The sequence below is a fragment of the Ixodes scapularis genome, unplaced genomic scaffold (assembly GCF_016920785.2).
Source record: "Ixodes scapularis isolate PalLabHiFi unplaced genomic scaffold, ASM1692078v2 PGA_scaffold0__279_contigs__length_252992795, whole genome shotgun sequence".
NCBI lineage: Eukaryota > Metazoa > Arthropoda > Arachnida > Ixodida > Ixodidae > Ixodes > Ixodes scapularis.
Genome location: NW_024609835.1, coordinates 128541255 through 128565853, shown reverse-complemented (window position 1 = coordinate 128565853; position 24599 = coordinate 128541255). Strand labels below are relative to the sequence as shown.

General features: G+C 45.8%; 2 long non-coding RNA genes across 2 annotated transcripts; both read left to right on the top strand.

The window, feature by feature from the left end:
* Positions 1-19979: 19979 nt before the first annotated feature.
* Positions 19980-21015, top strand: LOC120850606. Its single transcript, XR_005718190.3, has 3 exons — positions 19980-20225; positions 20535-20629; positions 20939-21015. It is a non-coding gene; the product is annotated as an uncharacterized LOC120850606 (long non-coding RNA).
* LOC121833227 lies at positions 21011-22157 on the top strand. Its single transcript, XR_006076575.1, has 3 exons — positions 21011-21033; positions 21353-21447; positions 22113-22157. It is a non-coding gene; the product is annotated as an uncharacterized LOC121833227 (long non-coding RNA).
* Positions 22158-24599: the final 2442 nt, after the last annotated feature.

The window sequence follows — 24599 nt, the reverse complement described above, 5'->3', positions numbered from 1 at the left end:
AGTGGGGAACTAGGGGTAATATAATACTTGATGATTGAAAAGTAAGATTTTTTAACGGAACGCTGAGATATTTTTGCCTAAAAACCATAAAAACCATACAAAATTTGGATTGCTATGTGATAGGGATCATGGTCATGGAACTTGGTACGCTCGAAGCAGTTTTAGATAATAAGGAATATATGAGCATTTTAGCATATATATAGTTATATTGCAAACTATGGCTTTGCTTCATGCGACTGTAAATACTCTTATTGACAGCACTGTAAGTATGCTGTACACAAAAAAAGGTTTCAGATCGTACAACTAAATATCTTGCAGACAAACAAAAAACTAAATTTTTGCGAAATTGTGTTTTGCCGTTTAAAAAGCCGTCAATCCTGCCTTGAGGTGGCCCAAAGAAAAATACGTAACATGGTGACTTCTACAAAAGAGTTTATTTCCTCTTGGTCCGGAAAGATTAATTAAAATAATTTTTTTCTATAGAGAAAAAAACGTTTTGAAGTTGAGATTTCGCGCCGCAACCCGTGTATTGTTCCTTGCGCTTCTTCTCTGCACAGCACGTCACCGTCGAGCCCGGCCAAGCGTGCGACGGCGTCACGGTGTGCGCACGCAGGTAGACACCAGGACCTCGAGTTGTAGGGTACATTTGGATGGGAAGAGGGTTTTGTCTACTCTTGCTGATTTATGGCTTTTCCTATTTCGACAATTTTTCGCGGCTGTGTCCTCCTGTGGTCTTCCACAGTCTTGATATCAGCAAATGCTTAGCGCTGCCAGGTAAGAGCATCCACTAGTAAGCTAGCTGTTTCTTACGTACACATCGCAATCACTCTCTCTTCTCGACGTCAGGACAGATGTAGACACCAACACAAAAGCCCCGTGAAAGGGCAGTCTTAAACGACAAATCTATGTGGTGTTAACAAATGCGCGCAGTTGGAGGCTCACGCCTCGTTTGTGTTGAAATCGGCTCTGAAACGGCAAATTCTTGCGTCGCTGAATAGTTTCGCTTTTCACCGCGGTATGCGTGACAGCTAGATATCGCGGCGATTATGCGCGTTTCCTTTTTAGGAGAAGTCCACGTCAGCTGATGCCACACGTATTAGGCATCGACTTTCGATCCGCCCTCGGGTACAGAGGGCACAAGGGTCCTGCTATTGCTACGCACCGGCACCTCCGATTATTACACTATGTACGCCGTTTCTTCCCTTCCAGCCGGAAAGACAGACAAAAGGAAGCGGCAGAAAACTACGTTCTCTCTCTGGATCTAATCGTGTCAGCTATTGCCGCAGGTGGCGTGCTTTGCGGCGAAGAGGCGTTAAGAAGCGACGCCGGGTTGTGGTGCGAGAGTTCAACTTCAAAAATTGTTTACTTACTTTAAGCAAAAATCACTTTGATTAAACTTTCGGAATCAAAGATCATTGAGTTTTCTTCCAAACTCATCATAATTTGTATTTTTACTTGGACCATCTCAGGGTGAAATAAACGGCTGTTTATGCGTCAAAACACACTTTTGTGCAACTTCAGGATTTTTGTTTACTGCGAGATATTTTATTGAGCGGTTTTAAACATTTTTTTACTGATAATATACCGTCAGGGCAGCCGGTGAAAAGTTATCCTAAGTCCTGGGAGCAATAAGATATTTTTTTGGTAAAATAACAAAAATGTTTAGTTTTTTTTTAATATTTAAATTATACGAAACTTCACAAGGCCCAACCACATTGTAAGTCGAAAGCCGTTCAAATTTAAGAAAAAAATAGTGTTGAGTGTTTCACTAAAAAGATGATTTTTCATCAATTATTGAGTGATGCCTAGTTTCACGCTGTTTTTAAAAAAGTTAAAATTGCGCTCACGTCATCAAAAAAAGTTTTTTCGCCAAAAATAGTTTAGGTTATGGCTAAAACATTTAGAAAAAAACGCCATGAATTTTTTTTTTTTTTTAGAAATCGGAAGGGGTTGGGCGCGACGTCTAGGGCGTTTGACATGGAATGACCCTCACGCAAGAAAAAAAAAGTGAAGTGCCGAAAAAAAGTTGTATTAGTTTACGGGAATAATGAAGGCTAGGCATTCGAGCAAGAATGCTAGTTACGCGGGAAACAAACTTGAAAAAGGACGGAATAAAAGTTAAAGTTAAAACACAAGAACTTACAAAAAGAAAACGATAAATAAAAAGAAATTAAGAATATAAAATAAAAAAATTAATAAATGTAAGGGAGAAGCCTAAAAATAGGAAAGGGTTTAGCGCGCATTGTTCCAAGAAACTGTCTTCGAAAACACCCATGAATACGTTCGCGTAGTTTGGTGCCATTTTTGTACCCATTGCTGTACCTTTAGTTTGAAGATAATGGTCGTCATTAAATTCGAAACGAATAAAGTTTAGTATTAAATCCAAAAGTTTTGAGAGAGTTTCGGAGTTGATAAGCTTGTCTTTTTTGCGGTTCTAGGCGGAAGCGGTGGCCTGAATGCCAGCGGCATGTGGTATGTTGGTGTAGAGTGAGAATATATCTAAGGTTGCCAATAGCGCGTTTGGGGGAAAGTCGACTTTATAAATAAGATTTAGAAAGTGTGTCGTGTCTTTGATGTGTGAATTAAAAGTTTCGGGGAGATCCTTAATGAGGTAATCTACAAAATTTGATAAGTTTTCAGTCACAGTGCTATTCGACGAGACAATATGTCGGCCTGAGTTTCCTGGATTGTGAATTTTGTGTAGGAGATGAAAGCGTCCTGGTTTGCAGTCGCTGGGAGCGAGGAAGCTTAAGAGGTGGTCGTCTATTTTGTTTTCTTTATGTAAGCGCCTGGGGACCCGGGCGACGGCAGCTGCATAGTTAGCAGTCGGATCAGAAGTTAGGGCGGTATAAAAGTTTTTGTCACCGAGTTGACGCAGGCCTTCTATTTTACACATGGCGGTATCCATTACGACTGTGGCCACCCCCTTTTCCGCCGGCTTGATCACAATGTCGTCTCTTTGCTGAAGGTTCTCCAGACGACTTTTTTTTTCGTCTGGTTTTAGGTTACTTTTTTTACCATTCCAGCCTTTGCGTCAACAATGCATCAAAACATATTTTTGAATTTCCCTTACGTATAGGTATAGATTCGGATCTTTGCTAGCGAATGGTGTTAAGTCTCTGGATTGTCTAAAGGGATGGAAAGGGGGACAGGAAACATTTTCGTAGAAGTGCTCCCGAAGACGGAGATTTCGGACGAAGTTTTGTAGGTCGAGGTGCATTTGGTATTCAGTTACATGGTTATTGTCTGGGCAGAAGGAAAGTCTCTTAATAGATTTATATCCGAGTGAGAAAGCTCAACTGATGATAAATTTACTACAGTGTTATCATTTATGCCAGATGCATTAAGCATACTACGCGAATTAGTTGAGCTAGTTGGTTATGATACATGATGGGTGGAACCAGCTGAACATTTAAGGAAGGAGACACAGAAAAGCCAACCACTCGCTGGACTACCAACTATTTTAATAGATCGTCCTCCTCCTCTACTAAATCTGATGCGTATCAATTTTTTTCTCCTCTTTTTCTTATTCTTATTTTTACTTAGCAGAGAGGGCGCCCTTCAAAAAGAGCTTTTCTTGCGGTTGTATGGTTATTGAAGCGGAGCTCACGCAGTTTTCTTCTTCGTTGTCTATAGCCAAGGCCTCCAACATCTCCCTTGCAAGCTGGTTTTATGGTGCCCTATGATGCTGGCTTGCTCAAGATTTGGTCTGCACTTGCAAGTTCTACAATGGGCAGCTAGGTGTCCTGGTCCCGCGAGATTTTTAACGTTGGCCGCATGTTCACGTGCACGGTCATTTATGCATCTCCCCGTCTGTCTAATATAGCATCGTCCACAAGTTAGCGGTACGCTGTAAACGACTCCTTTTTGGCACGGAAGGTATTTTGTCTTGTGTCGGGTGTCACACCTGTCTTTCATGTCCGTTTGTGTCCGATTAATCTTGCGGCATAGGGGCCTTATTGGGGGCCGAGCACACAACTTGAACGTTTTGCCGGTTTGCTTTTTTTTCAGTTTGTGGGTGACCCCATGAATGTACGGGATTACTGCGAAGGGCATCTTTGTTTTCCTTGCTTGTGCTTCACTTTGGGCATTGTTCTTCTTGACACTGCGGCATATTTTTTCACATATGGAAGCCAATAAGGTTTTTGGATATCCGGCATTGTGAAATCAATTCGGTTTCTTGATTTGGCATTAAAATTCCAAGCAGCTAGGGCATGTCTGTTGGCAATACCAAGCACGATCGGGAAAAGGGTTTCTTTCTTATGATTCTGAACACTCAAAAAATGTTAAGCAAGGAGTGGCCATCGCAGCCTTCTCCGCAAGCCTAAAGAAGACCTGCCCCCATCAAGTCCAACAAAGCTTTAATGCACAAATTTCCCGACTTCACAATGCCGGATATCCAAAAACCCTATTGGCTTCCATATGTGAAAAAATATGCCGCAGTGTCAAGAAGAACAATGCCCAAAGTGACGCACAAGCAAGAAAAACAAAGATGCCCTTCGCAGTAATCCCGTACATTCATGGGGTCATCCACAAACTGAAAAAAATAGCAAACCGGCAAAACGTTCAAATTGTGTGCTCGGCCCCCAATAAGGCCCCTATGCCGCAAGATTAATCGGACACAAACGGACATGAAAGACAGGTGTGACACCCGACACAAGACAAAATACCTTCCGTGCCAAAAAGGAGTCGTTTAGAGCGTACCGTTAACTTGTGGACGATGCTATATTGGACAGACGGGGAGATGCATAAATGACCGTGCACGTGAACATGCGGCCAACGTTAAAAATCTCGCGGGACCAGGACACCTAGCTGCCCATTGTAGAACTTGCAAGTGCAGACCAAATCTTGAGCAAGCCAGCATCATAGGGCACCATAAAAACCAGCTTGCAAGGGAGATGTTGGAGGCCTTGGCTATAGACAACGAAGAAGAAAACTGCGTGAGCTCCGCTTCAATAACCCTACAACCGCAAGAAGAGCTCTTTTTCAAGGGCGCCCTCTCTGCTAAGTAAAAATAAGAATAAGAAAAAGAGGAGAAAAAAAATTGATACGCATCAGATTTAGTAGAGGAGGAGGACGATCTATTAAAATAGTTGGTAGTCCAGCGAGTGGTTGGCTTTTCTGTGTCTCCTTCCTTAAATGTTGAGCTGGTTCCACCCATCATGCATTAGGCATACTCTGGTTCGCTCTGTGTCTGGTGACCGCGGTCGAAATTCGGCTATCCCTTCCTCTCCGCGGGCTTGGAAGACTTTTCAAGCCCGCAGAGAGGAAGGGATGCAAACAAACATGGCTGTTCACGCCGTCGCCTCACTAAACCGAGAGAAAGGAGCCAAGACCGACAAATCGCGAGAATGTGCTGCATTAATCCGAAACTATCTTTGGCTGGGTCTCAATCGCGTGTGCTTCCTTCCTGAAAAAAAGCGTGAACGACGACTATTGCTGGCGGGCTGGCGGCGCGCGTGCGCATTTCTCTTCTAGTTTCGAAAACAACCGGAGACCCGCCACTAAGGCCACGCCACATTCGAGCAACGTTAATTTCGTTTCGCGGTGCTGGGTGTAAATGTTGTGCCTCAAAGAATTCCCAACTTGCTAAAGTGTATGGACCACGAGACGTAGGACAAGTGGTGACTTCGTCAAAGTGCTCACCTGAAAATACACTAAAATCGTACCACGCGAGCGATGTAACCCAGACACCCCATGTGAGTGATGGCTACACCCTGACGAGCGACTTGGCCGAACCGCCGCCACTCCGAGGTCCACTTGGATGGTGCTGCTACTGTGGACACAGCCCTCTACAGCACAACCGCCTGGGTAATTATTCTCACTCACTGGATATCTATTGTCGTTCAGGGAAAGGAATACTTCTATTCGCCTTACGTTGTCCGTTACAGAAGACAATGCGACTAGGAATCATTTGAGCTAATGGAAGTTTTCGCGAATCACAATTTAGTGAATAGGCTGTTTGTAGGCGGCTGAAAATGGGCTTTCGAACAGACTGCGCCACGGAAATATCAAGTTCGAGCGTGCACCGCATAGTAGTTACCGCCAAGAGTTCAGCAGTTGAGGTTATTAAGTCAGAGCCATTAGCTAATAAGAACGCCCTATTTGCTAAAGTGTCATTCGATGAAACGTCGTGGTTTTGTTTTCGTTCGCTAAAACGTCGTTCGATCGAGTGGACGCCCCCCCTTTCATTTATAAAAAGGATGCTCGGCGTCGTTTGCTTGCCAGACCGGTTGCCGCCCCACCGGGGAAACGGAGACTAGGATGGAAACTGGGCGCGCTCGCTTAGTGCCTACGTTGACGTTGCTCTCTTATAACGTTTGGAGTCCGCGAAGGCAGCCGCTTCCGAATGCGGCCACTTTTTAAATTAAATGACAATGATGAGGCGGTAGTATCTGCGCGATTGCGTCCACTTTCCAAATTAGATGATAAAAATGGGAAAAGTAAGCGATGAAATACTGTAAACGACTTATTTTTCGCGGACTCAATATTTCGCGATTTAGGTCAAAGCTGAAGTTTTGAAATAATTCGCGGGTTATAACTTGCGAGACTGTGTGGGATCTCAATATACATTTCAGTGTGTTTACGTGTTACCGGAATTGTTCGCGGGACCTATTTTCGCGAAAAGTAGCCGATTCACGAAATTCGCGAAAATCAAGTCGTGTATAGTAATAGTTTTCACATGATGTCAGTCTGGTTGCCATACCCTGGTACTAAGGGTCCAATTAACACAGTAGAAAGTATGTTGCCCCGCGCTTCTGCGAGCGTTGCAAATCGTGCTATACGTACTGTTTAAGGTTGGCCACAAGTGCAAAGGACGCAATTTTTACGTACCGAGTTACGGTCAGTCGAAGCTATGCGTTTTAGAACCTCCGCGAAAATTGTATGAACTGGTGCAACCCCAATGGATCAACTTTCTATCTGCAATTATAACTTTGCCCTCAAAACCGTCAACGAAAATAAAAGCGACAGGTCCAAGATGTATTGTTATTTTTATGTCCTATTTGTTTAATTAAATATTGAAGGCCATAAAGGGTCACTTCTGCAGGAACACCTGTTTCCGTGAGCCTTTGCCTTTCCGCAAAACTTGCACGGCCTGCGCACTCCTTTTTCCTTTCTATTACGTGTAATGAAGTGATATAATGGTAACGCTTATTCAGTCTACTGTCTGCTAAGCCAGATTTAGTTTATGCATGAAGACAAACGTCTCTCTCTCTCTCACACTCTCTCCCTTTCTCTCTCTCTCTCACACTCTCTCCCTTTCTCTCTCTCTCTCTCTCTATATATATATAAACTTGGCTTGACGTTAACGATATTTTCAGAGTCTGTCATTGCATCAACTTACTCTTCTGTTACAACGTCTCCCGGCTCATATACAAGTACCAGTTCACCTATATACAAAATATACAGGTTTTTTTTTTTTTTAGCTTAACAGAATAATTGTTAAAAAAGGAGATAATAGATACGTAAATGCCGTTTTCACTGAATATTTGTGGGGCTCGGCGTACATCATATGAGGGGATAAACGTCACAGTATGTTGACTAATTAACCAAATTCTGGTAATTATATTCAATTAACAGTTTAACGGGGGACACTGCCCAGAAAACAAAATCTGCAAAGAAAGCGGATTTTGAAAAATGACACATTTACATATACCAACATCTAGAGAGTATTCCCAAAACGTTTAATTAATTTACACTGCATAGTTAATTTTTTATAAATTACTTTCTGTTCATCGATGCTAAAGAAAAAGTAGGGCTTGAGCACTCTGAATGCATTTTTCTCCGTTCCACTTTTGGTATAAATTCCATTTTAGTCAATCTATGGTTTGATAATGGAAAACATGGAAGGCTTATTCTTCCCTTTTCTTGACTGAAACTTAACAGGGAATGTGACTATGAAATGTTTTTGTCACTTTACGAATGTCTTTAATAAAAAAATGTTGACATTTTGTCGAAGACACAGAAGACCAAAAAGCTTACCAATTTTGCAGAACAGAAAATTTATAGAAACATGAGTTTTCAGAAAAAAAAAAATTTTCAAAGCCGCACCCTCTAGGCCTTCTGCTACATATCTAGCAAATAAAAATCTTCAATATGGTGATAGTTTTCTGACGACAGATTAACCAATATATGTAGGCATGTTCCTGATAGAAGCTACCCTAATTTCCTTCTCATTTAACCGACAGACCTGAAATTTCGTTATACGCCCTCTACCATGTCCACCAGCCTGCCCTGTCAATTTAATTATATTTTAGACAAGGGTTGAAAAGTTGACCCCCAAGCGGGGGGGGGGGGGGGGGGGGGAGGGCCCAAGGGGGGGGGGGGGTGTCCCCTTGATGGGCTTAGTGTCAACTATTGTTTTAAAGTGGGCCATTATTAAAGGCTGACCCAATTCACACAGATTCCGAAAAAACAAAAAGCTTCCAAATATTCATCGTCAAAATTTTTGACTTTCGTCGCTTCATGCAAAATCGCTCGCTGAAGGGCGCGCCTCATTATGATGCGTAGAACAGTGACGCATCAATTTCGAGCCCTGCGTCAGTATCTCGGCGGCACGTCTGTGGTGTACGCGCCGGCGTCACACTTCCAAGATAGTGACGGACAGACAGACCGCTCATAATCAGGCGCGCTCTTCAGCCCGCGGTTTTGAATCAAGAGAAAAACGTCAAAATTGTAACGATGAATATCACAAAGATTGTTGTCTCTTCACAAATCGCTCCAATTGGGTTAAGGTTTGGTTAATTGTGGCCTTCTAAGCTGTAATCGCGATATGGCCAATTAAACCGTTAATTAAGTTAATCAGCATATGTGTGTCACAGTCGCCCCGCCTGGAGGTTACAGGCGCGATTCCCCCTTAATGGGTCTCCCGCCGGCCCTCTACAACGACTGTGGACAACATTTATTTTTGTTAAAGCCGGCCAACCCGCGCGGTTGGCGCGTGTGCCCAAGTCGGGAAAGAACGGAATGAGCTCCGGCCGACACATGGAGTTTGAACAATAAACAATACATTTGCTTGAAAAAAAAGTAGAAATATAAATTTCAAGGTTTGGCACATAGGCAAACAATGCACAACAAAAAGAAAACCCCAAAGTTCCACACGGAACTTCAATCAACATTAAAACCAAAAGAAACAATAAAGGAAACGGTCGGCGCGCTGCAGCAATACAAAGGGCCGGAACACAGACCACAATGAAACAAAGCAGCCAAGCCACGAACGGAGAGCAAGTGAAAGTAAAACGTCCGGAAAACGTCCGAAGTGTACGGACGGGTCTCACTCAAATTTGGTGTCGAAGTGGCATCGTCGGGCTCTCGGCGGTAGTGAGCTGCCAGGAGGACGGCGGCGGTGACCATGAATAAGGCTCGGAAGGTATCGCGTTGCCGGCCCGCAATTCCCGCCGACTTAACACCCCAACCACGAACGTCTTGTCCCCTTGACGACCTGAGAAGCTCTGCCCCGAAACTATCCGCTCCCCAGGAAAACCGTCTCAACTAGTGATGGGACGAATCTTTATTCGAATCGAGATTCGGAGCCGAATCTGAAGATTCGGAAAGATTCTGAGGAGTAACCGAATCTCAAGTGATTCGGAAAAGTTCGGAACGATTCGGAGCGTTGCCATGGTTGCCAGCTCACGTTGATGAATGTTTCATTTTTTCGTAATATTAAATTCACTAAATTCTACGAACTACACAAAATAATGTTGTAATATAATATCATAGTAATAAATAAAATATTCCGCTTTGTTTATATTAGTTTGGATGTTTGTCGAGAACGTATCGCAATAAAATTGGTTTCGGTTCTGGATTATGACCAAAATAGGCGTGCTTAGTGCACGTGGAAATACAAGCGCACGTTTTGATCGCCTCAAGAGATCGATGCCGTACGTGCTGTTTGGTACAAACTCATTTCGTGCCCATAATTAAAGTCATAGAGGTACACACCACACAAGTGAGTATGTTCGATTCGATTATATCCAACGTGTGTCCACTGAGGTATTGTTATCGGAACGCGGGAAACAATCTGAAACTCCTTGCGCCTCACTAGTTGTCATATAAGGGGGAACGCATCTTGCGTTAAATGGCACAAGCCCTGGCTGGCTGTGTTGACTGGCAGATGGAGCGTGACTCGGGTAGCGTGGGACTGATGCGCGTGTACGGTTGCGATGCGCGCGTGTGGGCTCGAGGTTTGGTGGTTTGTTCGATAAAGACTACCGGCGTAGCTGGTGTTCTCTTGCGGCTCCTGTCTTTGGTCCTCTTGACTCGACCCGACTCGGTACACGACATGGTGGCAGCGGTGGGATGAAAGACCCTCTACCGTCTCCGAGGACCTGAGAAGCGACAACAGGGTTGCCAGCGTGACCTCACGGCCAGACAGGAAGCGAACCAGCGGCCGAACTACGCCATGCCTAACGACGCAGACGGTTCGGGTTCTTCGAACACCCTGGCCAGCGAGGGGCATCCTTCTTCAATCCTTTCGCAGTCGAGCTCCCGGAGAAGTTGGGTTTCCGGAATCCTAATGACTGGAAGAGAGGAATAACCCGGTGGGAACGCTACCGTATAATCTCAGGACTCCATCTTCGGGACGCATCGACTCAGGTCAACACTTTCCTTTGTGCTATGGGCAGAGAGGCAGAGGATGTTCTCTCCTCGCTCAACATAACCGAAGATGAGCTTATCGATTACGATGTAGTCAAGGCCAAATTCGACACCCACTTCTTTCCTCGGGTGAACATCATCTTCAAACGAGCCAAATACAACTCGAGAAAGCAAGAACCGGGCGAGCCAGTGGAGCTCTTCATCACGGCCCTACATAAACTGGCGGATATCGAGTATGGCTCTCTGCGGAACGAGCTCATCCGAGATCGCATCGTGGTAGGACTGCTCGACACAAAACTCAGTGAGAAACTCCAGCTGGACGCTCAACTTAAATTGGAAAAAGCGACCACGACAGCACGATCGTCGGAGACAGTTAAGGGGCAACAGTCAGAGCTGCGCAGCGCAAAGACTGGAAGCGACGTCCTCGAAGAACTTAAGAGACATCCGTGAGGAAAAAGCGTAAACAAAGATACCCAACGTCAGAGCACGTCGCAAAACCAAGGACGTCCTAACAGTTCAATTTTCGACATGGCGATGGTGTTGCAGTTCGCAGAAGCACACCCAGCTTCAACGCGCTGCGAGAGGCAGGGAGTCTAACGCCTGCAAAAGGCTAGGCCACTTCGAGAGCGTCTTTTCTTCGAAGCATGCGATAGAAAATTGAAAATCACAAGCACATGGGCAGAAACTAAACGAAGTCTTCCTTGGCAAGCTGGTTCACTCAAGAAACGGAAGCCCCCGGTTCATCACATCTAAAGTGAACGACCGCAAAGTGACGTTCAGGGTGGATACAGGAGCGGACGTCACGGCTGTCCGTCCTAGCGTGTGCGACGCGACAACCTTGGCAGCGCTGGAGCCAACAATGACGGATCTTTTAGGAGCCGGACACTCTCCACTCAGCAAACTCGGCAAGTTCAAGGCAGCTATAACCTAGAGTGGGCGAACAACCAGAGAGACGATCTACGTAACCAACCGGCTGAGATACCCTCTGCTTGGACGAACTGCTATTCAAGCCCTTGAGGTGCTGCCAAGATTACAGGAAGTCAACGCTGACAGCAACATAGAGAAGATCCACAACTGCACGCTAAGTACCCATCGCTGTTCCAAGGACTGGGGAAAATGAACGTCCAGTAGAAGATCACCCTCCACTCGGACGCTAAGCCGTTTGCAATCACCTACCCGCGACGGGTACCCTTTCCGCTTGTACCCAGCGTAGAAAAGGAAATACAACGCTTGCAACACATGGACGTGATCGAACCAGTCGACCACGCCACAGCCTGGTGCGCGCCCATGGTGGTTGCCAAAAAGCAAGATAACTCTATCCGGATCTGCGTGGACTACACTCAGCTCAATCCGCAGCTGGTGCGGGAGCGCATCATCATGCCCATGGTAGAAGAGACCCTGGCAGGGCTTGCAGGAGCTACGGTATTTAGCAAACTAGATGCCGATTCCGGCTACTGGCAAGCACCACTAGCTCCGGAATCAAGAGAACTAACAACCTTCATCACACAAGTGGGGCATTTTCAGTTTAAGAGACCCCCCGTTTGGCATCGCGACGGCGACAGAATTCTTCCAGCGGGAGAAGCTGAGGATTTAAGAAGGAATCCCGGGGCATGTTTGGCACGTGGATGACATTCTAGTTTCCGGCCGCGACAAAACAGAGCACGACAGAAATCTCGAGGTGGTGCTCCGCCGCCTCCGTGACACCGGAGTGACCTTGAACTCCGCAAAGTGAGAGTTCGCCAAGAGTCGCGTCAGGTTTCTGGGCCAGATCCTGGACCGCAGAGGCATCGCGGCAAACCCTAAGAAAACGGAAGCGATTGTCAAGACGCCGGCACCGGAAAGCATGGCAGAGCTATGATCGTCTTTAGGCATGGTAAACAGCCTCGGCAAGTTTCTACCTGACATCGCGGACAAGACTAAGCCGCTTAGAGATCTACTGCATCAGGATGTAAGCTGGCTCTGGAGTGAGCCTCAAGAAAAAGCATTCTGCAAGGTCAAAGATCTCCTGAGCAAGACTCCTGCCCTAACCTTCTATAAACCAGGAGCGCACCTGACGTTATCGGCAGACGCTTTTTCGTATGCACTGGGGTCGTTCCTATTCCAAGAGGAGGAGAACGGCAACAGACGCCCCATGGCATACGCGTTGAGAGCCATGACGCCGACAGAACAAAGGGACGCCCAAGTCGAAAAGGAGGCTTTGGCCATCGTCTGGGCGTGTGATCATTTTAGAAACTACTTGGCAGGACAAATATTTCACGTCGAGACAGACCATAAGCCCCTGGTCCCGTTGTTATCGACAAAACGTCTCGACGAAATGCCACCGAGGCTACAGCGGCTAAGAATGCACGTCTTCGAGTTCGACTTCAGTATCTCTCACGTACCAGGCAAGAAGATGTACACCGCAGCCCGTCTAGTCCAGGAAGTTGCTAATAACGACAGACAACTCTACGGTCACACCGAGAGACGCAGACAAGAGTGAAACTTTCGTTCAGGAGTACGAGATGCTGACAATGGAGCTTCTTCCAGCATCTTTTTCCTTTCTTGAAGGCTGGGGACTGAACTGTCCAAAGACCCTAGTACAGTAAAAGTTATAAAATACTGCCAGAAACAATGGCCCAAGACGGACACGCTTCTTCCAAACTTAAAGAAGTTCGCCAGTCTCGCAACAGACCTTTCAGTTGTGCAAGGTCTACTCATGCGGAACGACAGGCTGGTTATTCCCCCCCGTCTGCAAGGAGCGGTCATAGAAAGAATACACTGTGGACATCAAGGTGTCGTCCGATGCCGTGCAAGAGCGAGGGATTCTGTCTGGTGGTACGGGGTCGGCACAAAAATACAAGAATACGTAAGTCGCTGTTCTACATGCCAGCAATATCGACGAGCTCCTACGGACCACCTACTTCAAACTCCACTACCCGATCGCCCTTTTGCAAGAGATCGGAACGGACCTTTTCCAGCTGAGAGGGAAGAAGCATGTAGTCATCGTCGACTACTACTCGAAGTTTTTCAAGCTTGAGCAACTTCCACGAACGACAGCGGAAGACTTGAAAAAAGTCTTCAGTCAAGTTTTCGCAAGACATGGATGTCCGGAAGTTATACGTTCAGACAACGGTCCCCAGTTTAGATCGAGCGAGTTCCGGCGATTCGCGAACCATTGGGGAGCCCAACTGGTGACTTCTAGTCCGTATTACCCCCAGATCAACGGGGAGGCCGAAAGAGCGGTACAAACTGCAAAGAACCTGCTGACGAAATACGAAATCATCAGATGCGGCGCAAGCTCTTCTGGCACACCGGACTACCCCAGGGCCTGAAGGTCTCTCCCCTGCAGAGCTTCTGATGGGACGGAAGCTCCGTTCAAAACTTCCGAGTGCGCCAACTACACTGAGATCTCAGTGGCGCCACTCGAAGAGGTATCCACAACAGTACAAGGTTCGTAAGACGAGAGAGGCGTCTGACTATAACAGACGCCATAGGACGAGAGACTGCCAGCTGCTACCCCCACACTCAGCAGTCTAGGTCCACGCGGGGGTGGCTTCGCGGGGAATGATACAAGGCCAAGCAGGACAGCCTAGGTCTTACCTCGTGGAAACGGACCAAGGGACAGTACGACGCACACGGCACCATCTTCCGCCCGCGAGCTCCGAGATGGAAGCCGCCGGTCAACAGGACAACGACCTTTCAGCAACCATGCATAACCCGGAGTGGCCGAATTTCGCGTACTCCACCTCGTTATGGACATTAATGCTTACAAGGGGGAGGTGTCGTATAAGTGGGAACGCATCTTGCGTTATATGGTACAAGCGCTTGCTGGTTGTGTTGACAGGCATATGAGCGTGACTCGGGTAGCGCGGGACTGATGCGCGTGTACGGTTGCGATGCGCGCGTGTGGGCTCGAGGTTTGGTGGTTTGTTCGATAAAGGCTACCAGCGTAGCTGGTGTTCTGTCGGCGTCATGGCTCTCGACGCGTATGTCATGGGGCGTCTGTGGCCGTTCTCCTGCTCTTGGAGTAGGACCGGAGACGAAGAAGCGTCTGCCAATAACGTCAGGTGCGCTCCTGGTTTATAGCTGGTTTATAGAGAACACCAGCTACTGGCGTAGCTCGTGTTCTCTTGCGGCTCCTGTCTTTAGTCTTCTTGACTCGACCCGACTCGGTATAAGACGCTAGTATAGTCTCCTGTACTGCATTTGTGCCTTTCTGGTTAATGATATCTAATTTAGTTACAGTGTTTGTTTCCCAACAATAAAGTTGCGTTGGACACCCCTATGTGGTGTTTCTCTTTCATCAAATGCAACGCGTAACGTTTCACGGCCGACTTGCTGCCGAGAACGGGGAAACGCCACCGGTGCCGGTACGCGCCATGTTGGCACGAGCAACATTAATCTCGCTCTCGCGCCTAACAGGTAGCATATACGCAGCTCTAGAGGAGACAAATCATTTCCTCTCCTGAATATATTTATTGTGCGTTGCGCCACATTATGTATAATACACAGCATTTCGCAACATTTTACCTATCAACGCAAAACCGCACAGAAACCGAGACCGTGCATTGGTTAGGCCTAGGTCAACCACACCGATCAGCTCAGCTGGACCTTGGCGCGTGCCACGGCAGCCAGGGTTTGGAATGACAGTACAGTACGTAGCATACGTTCAAATAAACAAGACGAAATCTAATTATATGCAGTAACAGTACCTAAAAAAAAAGAAAACTGACCGCATTCGCGAGGCTTACGACAAGGTTCACGCTGCCGTCCGCAACCTGCGACGAATCTGCCGACTCTCCGAATCTGCCGAATATTCGTCGCGGGAAGTTCGGAAATTTCCGTATCTGTCCGAATCCGAATCTCCGGTGATTCGTCCCATCACTAGTCTCAACCGTCCCTCTCCACAGCGACGCCTTTGTCGGCGCCGAAGGCCCTCCCGAGGAAAAAAAAAGCAAACAAAACCGGATTTCGTCTTCCCGTTTCCGGACGCCGCAACCCGAGGCGGCCAACCGGAAAGGCAAATTGGCGAAGGGGCACGGCGAGCAGCAAAAAAAACACAAAGAAAAAAGTTCGCGGGAGAGTCGGCCGGCGCCAGAGTTTGTGACAATGTGACGCTTATTCTCTCATCTAATGTACGCCGAGCCCCACGTGTATACAAGATGACGGCCTCATCGTACCTCTCACCTGCTTTTTTTTTTAATTTTGTTCGGCTGAAGACAAGCACCGTGTATACATTTATAGAAATCTGTGCAAGAACAGTTGACAGATGGCTCCCTAATATTCAAGCAAATACATGGTGCACAGTTCAAGAAGTTGAACCACGGAAAAGGCAGAAATCAGTATCAATAATGAAATTAGAGGCACTAAATGGGGTTTGATGACATTGACAGTTATCTGAGGAGCAGGTTTTCCAAGTACTCTCTAATCACCTTGGTAAGTGTATGCTTGCTTCAGACAGATTTTTAAAATTTCTTATTAGGGATTGTCTGCAAGTTCTATTCAGACCGCAAAAGAGCGGATATTCTGTTACTCTCGGACGGTATTTTACCAGAGGATCGGACGGAATTGTAGATTTTGGCATTTTAAACATCCGAACAAATGTAAGGCCGATAGTGATCAGTCCCAATGTCACTGTACCTTCCAGGGTGACATACCCATACTACCCGGAGGATCGCCAGGTCCTCGCATATATTTTGGACCGGCAGCGAACACCATCTTGTGCAGTTCAGAACCAATGGAGGTCATCCAACTCAACTCATCGTGTACCTTGGAGAGGGCTTTTGCTCTATGCATCCTTATATAATACTTGAAAGATCTGACTTACCCAAGCGCCTTCGCCGAAACCCTTGGGCTCGTGCAATGTATGTTAAAAGGTGTAGCAGCACTGTAAAAAATGTACGTAAAATATATGTGCATTTTCACAATCAAAAAATACGACGCGCCCTCGTATTTTTAAAAGACGAGTTGTGATCGTTTCTCGAAGTGCGCGGGGCGAAAAGCGCGCGCGGCGAGCCGAGAGCCAGCGGAGCATGCCAGGCGCGAGGACGCCGAGCATGCGCAGAGAAGGGCGAACCCGACCCGTGTTCGACGCCACCACCACCTCCGACGCCCGGAGGCCCCCCTCTCCCTTTCCGGTGCATCGTCGCGTTTGTTCATGTACCGCCGCGTGTAGGACGTACTAACGAACTTTCTCTTTACGTTCTCGCGGCCATCGCGGCTGTCACAACCTCGTGTTTTTTGGCGTTGCCTTATGTAAGCCGTTCCCTCCATTCGTTCCTTGCGGGAAGCGACGTCTAAAGGTATGCACCACTCCAGCAAACTTTCTATGTAATATCGGAGACAATATGAGCGTGAACGCGCCTCCGCTTGTCACTGCGGAAGCGCGTTCACGCTCATATTGTTTCCGATAGCACTTTACCCTTTCGCACAGCAATCGAAGCCTCGTGGTTTTTGGCGTGGCCTGTTCGGCTGTATCGCACCGTTCCCTCCGTTCGTTCCTGGCGGAGCGACGTCCGAAGGTATGTGAACACTACTTTATTGCTTCAAAGAAACATCGAAAGGCATAAAAAGAAGGATGGAGCTTTTTGAAATCTGTACTCCAAAGAACATGTTGTATACGCTACAAAGTGCTACTGGTCCCCGCTCTGCATTGCCGTCGGTAGTGTCTGCGGTGCTGCATGAGGACCGAGTGTGAGTGCGTCCTTTTGAATAACTCTTGTATTTAAAATCCAATACATTTGGCGTGTCTTTAAAAGTTCGAATTCCAAACGTGCTTACCTGAAATTGGTCATACAAGCATTTTTGAGCCTAGAGTATTATGTTTTTTCTCTTATTCGTCAATTCTGAAGCCGTGAAATCTTAAAAACAACAAGAACGGCTACCGTGCATATTTTCGTTGCCGTCGGCTCCGGTAATGTAGTACTGAATGCAAAAAAAGAAGCCTCCTCTATCCTACAAGAGGCTGGTGTCCAGCAAAATAATCGCGTTAAATAATGATTTGAACGAGGCGTTTGAAAAATTGTGCATTTCTCGAAACAATCAGTGCCTTCTTTTTGCAAATCTGGATAGCTCGCTGGGTGAATTCCTGTGCCCCTTGTAAATCGCGAGCGATCTGTGTGTTGCGCTTGTAGATCGGGAGACGAACTGATGTGCCCAAGGAGGTGGAGCGCGTAGAGCGGTTGGAAGAAATTCGCTGCGTAGTGGTTCCGCATAGGTAATAAACATACGGTTGACGTATGTTTATTCACTCGCGACATTTCGGTTTCGATGTTTATGCCGCCGTGTTCGTCACAGCCGCGACAGCGACCGTATCCATTTCGCTAGCAGTACTGTTGATGTCATGTTATCAGGTGGGTGCATTTATATTACACGAGCCATACGAACGTGCTCACGGTGCCCACCGTGCCACCCAAGTTTGGTGTTGACGCTCTCGCCTAATAATCGAAGTTGAAATCGGAATCCACTAATAGGTACTTGGGAGGGTACGAGTTTCGTCATTATTCCGTGGGGAGGGTAACAATTCGTTTATTATAGTCAGTTACAGGCCAAGAAGGTAGCGGCGAATTCCCCTCAAAGGGAACCATATATCCCTCCGCCACCTCCGTATCCAATAGCGTCCCATCGTTTCGGTGACGTCGCGGCCAACGCGCGAGAAGAGTCTTGCCTTTTGTACATATTTGCTTTATCTTTCGACTTTGACTTAGCATTGTGGAAGCAACGAGAGGGAGATTAGAGTTCTCCCCCACCGATGGAAAGAAATACGACTTTCGGGGATTAGCTTCCCCCTCCGATGGATACAAAGGCTGCTTTCAGGGGCTCGGTTCCCTCTCGAATGAATACAAAGGTCGCTTTCTTAAAAAGTGGGATCGGAGACAAGTTGGAATCCATTGAAGCGGAACAAGGAGCGTTTCCAGTGAACTCTTCTTTCGACTGCGGAGAGATTAGAAACGGGCGCATCACGCTTGTGGGAGGAGCTTCTCCTACCTTCTTGACTTGTAACCGACTATAGCTAAGGCAGCAGAACCGTAAGTTATGTACTGTATGTCGGATCACGACGCGACGTCATCGCCCGAGATGGTTTCCGTGCAGCCCGTGAAGCATCGCCGGAGAGCTCGGCAGTGGCAGCGGCTGCCAGAAGACAGAGCAAACTCGTTTGCTGCAGCATGTGCCGCTGAGCTCGCTCGCGGAGGCTGGGCGCTCGAAGCTGCGATTCTGCGAGCGCTCTCGGTTCGCAAGGGGAAGGGGCTATAAAGCGGACGAACGGTTGTTTTTCCCATTTCGTTCTGCGGACGCCCCAAACGGATAAGCAAGACGAAAAAAACAAAACAGGTGCAACCTTTTTTTGTGTGTGTAATGTAGATCTTTCATAAATAAACGTTTCTTCATTTTAAAATATTTGTTAATCTGGGTAATCGGTAATTTAATTTGTAAAAATAAATCTTTATCACAATTATATTGTTCATTGCCAGCTGCAAATTTTGCCAGCGTGCCATACGTGCCGGCTTTTACGGTCGCACCGAGTACATTTATGCAGACGGTAAATTCGAAAAGGTTTCCGTTACCTGGTCCATGCAAATTCAAGCGTGTACATAGTATTAATTTGTTTTTCGTAACTTTTTTTTTTTTCCCCAAACATATATCACTGTTTTGTGTGGCTATGTGACCCTGTGTTATGTTGTGGCGGAAAGTGAGTCATGTAGTATAACTGACATCAGCAACATCTCAAATTATGTTTACACCACATGACTAACTCTATCAATGAGTGTGTTGGTATAATTAGGCCAAACATCAAAAGGCAAAACGGAAGTGTGCAGCTCTCCGGAATCAGACAGTGCGTATTTTCTGGTCTATAGTCCGCAGACTATGCTTGTATAAAAGTTGTTTTTTTGTGTTGTGCGGACTACCTACAGATACGGGTTACACTATGCAATAATTTTTGTTTCTAGATCCTTCGTTACCACCAGACTGGTCTGATTGGCTTGCAGATTTTAGAATGTTTTGTGCCGGGATTAAGCAGTGAACGTCACACTTCCAATCTGTTGCTCAGGCTTTCTATGCCTTGCGTGTGACACACTGCTCGCTTGGATGCCTGCAAGCGGTCAATTTGGGTCAAGCTGAGAGCTCTATGGTTCACCCAGGAGAGGTGCACAAGAAAATCCAGACTTTCGTCCGCAAATATCTTTTGTGCGAGAGGTGCGGACTGACAGACTATGGATGTTAGCTTTTCAGCCTACGTTTTGCCCTGCGGACTATGCATTGAGCGCCAACTATCCAAACGAAAGTTTATTTTTTAGGCAAAATTGGCTCCTAGCGTCTTTAGACCGGAAAATACAGTACTTTAAAGCACTTGTTGCTTACGCTAGAAAGTTAAACGAACCCTGCCGTCATTGTTCACTGTCTTCGGAGCCATAACTTCACTGTCAATCATGTTCGGGAACCGACAGTTGGAGCTCAGTCATTAAATTCAGCATAACATGCTGATGGTAATTTAACAAAAAGGGCTTTTGCACCGTCCTCCGTGGAAATTATTTCACGCGCCTAATTTTTCTCTGTTTCCCCAGACCTACAGAAGGGCTCTTTATGTCCCTCTGTCCAGTGGTGGTTGCAAGCGAGGCCTGCACCGTAATTGCCATCACCATAGTCTGAAGGTACGTATACACCACTTGACTACTTCCATAGAGGAGTGTGCTCAAACATTAAAGGGCCAAATGCCAGCGTGCTGCTCTTTTAAATTGGGCAACACTCCAAACCATGTGTTTTATAGGCAAAAAAGTTTTGCACTTGAGCGGTCTGCGGTGGTGGTATTTCACTCTCTGTGGAGTTGTAACTTTCTTGTGAATCATGCTAGAGCAGCGCAATTCGAAGCCAAGCAACCATAACATGCGGATGGCTAATTCACATACTCTCTCCTCTGTGGTAATTACTGCAGGCGTCTAATGTTTCTCTTTTTTACCCAGACCTACAGCAGGGCTCTGCCTGGCTCTGCGTCCCTCTGTCCAGTGGTGGTCACAAGTGAGGCCTGCACCGTAATTGCCATCACCATAGTCAGAAGGTATGTATACACCACCTGACAACTTCCATAGAGGAGTGTGCTCAAACATCAAAGGGCCAAATGCCAGCGTGCTGCTCTTTTAAATTGGGCAACATGTGTTTTATTGGCAAAAAAGAAGTTTTGCACTTGAGCGGTCTGCGGTGGTGGTATTTCACTCTCTGCGGAGTTGTAACTTTCTTGTGAATCATGCTAGAGCAGCGCAATTTGAAGCCAAATCAATAGCAACCATAACATGCGGATGGCTAATTCACATACTCTCTTCTCTGTGGTAATTACTGCAGGCGTCTAATGTTTCTCTTTTTTACCCAGACCTACAGCAGGGCTCTGCCTGGCTCTGCGTCCCTCTGTCCAGTGGTGGTCGCAAGTGAGGCCTCCACCGTGATTGCCATCACCATAGTCTGAAGGTACGTATACACCACTTGACTACTTCCACAGAGGAATGTGCTCAAACATCAAAGGGCCAAATGTCGGCGTGCTGCTCTTTTATATTGGGCAACACTCCAAACCATGTGTTTTATAGGCAAAAAAGAAGTTTTGCACTTCAGCGGTCTGCGGTGGTGGTATTTCACTCTCTGCGGTGTTGTAACTTTCTTGTGAATCATGCTAGAGCAGCGCAATTTGAAGCCAAATCAATAGCAACCATAACATGCGGATGGCTAATTCACATACTCTCTCCTCTGTGGTAATTACTGCAGGCGTCTAATGTTTCTATTTTTTACCCAGACCTACAGCAGGGCTCTGCCTGGCTCTGCGTCCCTCTGTCCAGTGGTGGTTGCAAGCGAGGCCTCCACCGTAATTGCCATCACCATAGTCTGAAGGTATGTATACACCACTTGACTACTTCCACATAGGAGTGTGCTCAAACATCAAAGGGCCAAATGTCGGCGTGCTGCTCTTTTAAATTGGGCAACACTCCAAACCATGTGTTTTATAGGCAAAAAAGAAGTTTTGCACTTCAGCGGTCTGCGGTGGTGGTATTTCACTCTCTGCGGAGTTGTAACTTTCTTGTGAATCATGCTAGAGCAGTGCAATTTGAAGCCAAATCAATAGCAACCATAACATGTGGATGGCTAATTCGCATACTCTCCTCTGTGGTAATTACTGCAGGTGTCTAATGTTTCTCTTTTTTACTCAGACATTTGTAGTTAATTTGTGGAATTGAAACAAGCCCACAGACATCAAAATAGCTTGTACAGTGGGACACCTATTCTACAATTTAAATGTAAGACAGATTCGACAAACATTTTGCTTTTTATTGGATCGTTGACTAACGGAAAGCTGGGTCAATTAAACCAGGATGTCGAATGAACACATTTAACACACACTTTCAGTATAGGACATTTGATACTTCATGAAGGTGAGCTATGTTGTTCTTTAAGTGTCTGTGCCTTATTCGTGACAGACATTATTCGCTGCATTAGATTTATCTTCTGAAATGTCAGTAGGTTTTCAAGTAAATCTGCATTTTCTTTGGCAATTGCAGGTTTTCTGCACGTAAAGCGCAAGATGGAGCATGGACAAGTTTTTTTTGTTATTTTAATCGTCCAAGGCATGGAGTTTTACTGAAGTTGAGCTATGGTCCCGTTACAAGTGGTCTGTGTTTTATTCATCATAGATATTATTAGCCGCATCAGGTTTTATCTTGCTCGTCTTTGAAATATCAATTGGTTTTCAACTAAAACTGAATTTTCCTGTTAAGCGCAGGTTTCTTGAGATGAAAGCGTAGACTGGGGTCCGAACAAGGTGTTCTTTTTTTAACTGGCCCAGGCACATTGTTTTATTGAAGGTGAGCTATGGTCTCCTACCCGCCTTACTTGTCACAGACATTATTTGCTGCCCTAGATTTTTCTTCTCTTTTGAAATGTCAGTTGGTTTTCAACTAAATCTGCATTTTCCCTGGCAATTGCAGGTTTTCTGCATGTAAAGTGCAAGATGGAGCATAGACAAGTTTTTGTTTCGTTAATTGCCTGAGGCCCAAAGCACGGTGTTTTACTGGAAGTGAGCTGTGGTCTGTGTCCTATTTGTCACGGACATTACTTGCTGTGTCGGATACTTCATGCCTCTCTCCTGCAATGTCAATTGGTTTTCAACTAAAACTACATTTTCTGTGATTAGCGCAGGTCTCCTCGGAGGAAAACATTAGGCGCCGAGATGCGCTGGCCTTCCCTTATGGTCCAGACCAGTTGTTTTCATCAAGGTGAGCTGGTCTCTCTTTGCAGATCGAGCAGGATTATTTGTATTGTGTGCATGTCAGGCTCACCTTGTTTTGTATTGTTTCGACAGCCTTGTGCTTAGCTTATGACTATATACATCTTTCTTTTGCATATGCAGGGAGCATTGAGATAGCCCTACACCTCGGAAGAAGTACCGATAAACGAATTTTAGATATAATAAAGAGCTATTACAATTTCCCTCGTTTTTTGTTGTTTAAAATAAGCTCGAAGAAAACAGCTACAAAGAGCTAAAGAAAAATAATTTACAAACGACCGACCAAACTATTTTGCATTTTCACTGCTGTCTCAATTCTGAACCCTTTCTCAAGGGTGTTTATGTTGTGAGAATTTGCTGCCGATATGATGCCTTAATATGATCCGGCCAGCTCGAGCTGCACTTTCGAAAACCTCCAGGTCGCTCTGGTCTGTTGCAACTCTAGAACAGCAAGAGCAAGCCCCTCCCACAGAGCCCGCCACTCTTTCAACATCAGCAGAGCGGAGGCTGGAGAGCAGGGGAGTGGGGAGGAGAAAACAACCAATCATGGTGCAATGGTGGTTTCCTTCTCTCCACTTACCTATTATTCTTGGCTTGCAACAGATTTTAGCAGCTCACAGCTGTGTCTGCAGGTGCATCACATGAGAAACACTGTAGCTAGCTGCTGTTTTGCTGCACCCTATCTCACCTATTTTGAAGTTAAAGTTTCTGTGCCAATTATTTTCTCTTCATTTTAGACAAAGCAGCAGAGCTGCTCCAAAGTGCATGAATTCACTATTGCATTGCATTGCAATCCCCATAGTATATGGTTCACGTTTTCAGGTGCATCAATGACCCTGAAGTTATATTTCAGAATATCGTTGCACAGAAACTTGTGTAAGTGAAAAATATTGGACAGCAGAACATGAGCTACTTCAGTGCCTCAGCTAAAAAGAGATGTAGAAACAAATATTTTGTAAAAAAGAAATGATGAAATGCTTGGCAGCTCTATTAAGAGGGGTTGCCCATTAAAATGCTAATGTGCCCCCATATTGTGAAAATATGTGAAAAAAGATGTCGTCAATGCAACGGTACCCATTTTACCAAAGTGCAAGGTTGCTTGTTAAAATTATGTGCATGCATAATTTTAATGGGCATCCTTATACTTCGGAAGAATGAGTATTGTCATATTAACGACTTTTTCCACATTGTTTCAGAATATGGGGGCACGTTAGATTAATGTTATAATACCCATTTTTTCAGAGTATAAGGATGCTCGTTAAAATGATGTGCACACATAAGTTTAACGAGCATCCTCGTATTTTGAAAAAATGGGTATCGTTGCATTAACGTCCCTTTTCACATATTTTCTGAATATGGGGGTGCGTTATTTTAACGGGCATCCCCTCTTAATAGAGCTGCCAAGCATTTTCTCGTTTTTTTTACGAAAGATTTTTTACAGTGAGGGTTTGAGCGTGCGTGGGTGACTAAGAAACTTAACTGGCGTGGACAAGCGCATTTCATCTAGAATCTAAAAGTTAGGCTGACCAAATAATGTCTCTTATCCGCATGTGTTGTAGGTGCCATTTGTATTTTGCATCTTTTATTATACAGGGTGTCCCAAAAAAAGTTTAGATGCTAAAATAGCCCGCAGAAATCAGAAACTTTACCGATCAAGTTGTAACTGCGCGTAATCTTTTTGTGCTAAAATTTAAAATTTCAACTTCGAAAATAAAATAAAAAACGGATTTTTGCATGTGTTTCAATGGCGGAGAAGGTTTGC